We start from the raw sequence: 1740 nt of genomic DNA, 5'->3' as shown, positions 1-1740 counted from the left end.
AAAAAGAAACGGCTGGCAGAATTAAGTGCGTGCATGCATGTCCTACTACTAAGGCAAGGCGGGAAAAAGACGTGACCGCACTGAACCAACAGTACCTAGGGGAAAGGGTGGGGAGAGACAAAAACGCCTCAGCTTCCGCGTGTACTTTTATCCCCCAGGTCCTTAGGTTCCCCTAAGCAGTTGGGGTCGGAAACTCCGGGGGAAGTCAACTAAGAAGGGTCTTTTACAGTTGTACCCAAAGAGACTTTCATATTTTGAAAATATAAATTGCCGAAACCCGGGATTGAACCAGGGACCTTTAGATCTTCAGTCTAACGCTCTCCCAACTGAGCTATTTCGGCAAGTACAGTAGATACTCCTGAATTACTCAATATATTACCCTTTAACCCCATTTCCTTGTTTCTGTAATTGGCATTTCTAGTTTTTGATTCAGCGCAACACTTCCGTATTTATTCTTCACAATCTAAAAAGGTGGTGCTAAAACTCTTGCAGCGTAATTGTCAACATTATTTAAGTGCATATACTATGTACAGTTTTATAATGCTTGAAGATGCCCTTACCGTTATTATTTATTATTATAAACTTAGTTTTTATTAATTTAATAAGTATTTCTTTAACAATAGCTTACATTCGATAATTCTTTAGATGTTTTTAAAATAACACTTTACAATTTCCTAACTGCCCCAAATTCCACTATCCAGATTAACCTAAATCCCAAAGCTTGAAAAAAGGAAGGTAGAGGTTCATTCACATTTGAATAAAAATAAGCCACTATTATCATATATGCCACCCTGATAACACTGGTGACTGAGAAGCCAGGAGCCAAAATTTGTCACTAAATACAAGAGACATCATTGACAGAATAGGAGAGAATTTTGCAACCATTAAAAAAAAGCATACACAAATTTTAGCCCTTTTACAATACAGTTGCAGTTGAACTCTTAGGGATTGGACTGGGACTGTGATTTCCTTGATGAACCGAACTTCTCTTTGTGAATGATAAGAATAAGGTCTATGTCAGCACCTTCTCTGCAACTCAAAGTCTTAGAAAGTTGCCTATGATCCCACAGGCAGCCCTTAGCTAGGTCTGTCTCGGTTGAAAATTCACTTTCCATCTACCATCTTGCTCTCTCTAGGTGAACTCTGCCTATTAGTCAACAAGCTTTTATTAAGTGTCTAGAATACTAATGTACCAGGCATTGTGCTTAGGAGATGGTGTACAAAGAAAGGTAAAAGATCAGTCAATCTGTGTTCTCAAGGAGCTTCTCTAATGGAAGAGACAGCATGCAAAGAGCTATGTGCAAAAAGGATGTAGACAGTATTAATTAAAGATATTAATTCAAGATAATAAATAAAGAAGGCAATAGCATTAAGGGAGATTGGAAAACTCTTCATGTAGAAAGTACTGTTTTAGAGCTGACTTGAAAGGAGTCAAGAAAACCAGGAGATGGAGTTGACGATGGAAAGAATTCCAGGCATGGGGTTAGTGAAAGTGCCCTAAATACGGAGATGTAGTGTTTTGTCCCAGGTACAGCAAGGAGGCCAATGCCACTGGATCTCTTATTAAAGGAAATGAGAATAAGATGTAAGAAGACTGAAAGAGTAGAAAAAGTCAGGTTAGGAAGGGCTTTAAATATATATATTTGATCCTGATGGTAATATGGAGCCACTACAGCTTTCTGAATAGGAAGGTAGCATAGTCAATGCAGTTAAATTGGTTCAATAAGCAGTCAGGAGGTG

At 38.4% G+C, this 1740-nt stretch overlaps 1 non-coding gene across 1 annotated transcript; it reads right to left on the bottom strand.

The window, feature by feature from the left end:
• Positions 1–268: 268 nt before the first annotated feature.
• TRNAF-GAA (transfer RNA phenylalanine (anticodon GAA)) lies at positions 269–341 on the bottom strand. Its single transcript has one exon. It is a non-coding gene; the product is annotated as a tRNA-Phe (tRNA).
• Between the last annotated feature and the right edge of the window lie 1399 nt (positions 342–1740).

Source organism: Notamacropus eugenii, chromosome 6 (assembly GCF_028372415.1).
Source record: "Notamacropus eugenii isolate mMacEug1 chromosome 6, mMacEug1.pri_v2, whole genome shotgun sequence".
NCBI classification, from domain to species: Eukaryota; Metazoa; Chordata; class Mammalia; order Diprotodontia; family Macropodidae; genus Notamacropus; species Notamacropus eugenii.
Note: the sequence above shows the minus strand (reverse complement) of the source record. Positions and strands in the feature narration are given on the sequence as shown.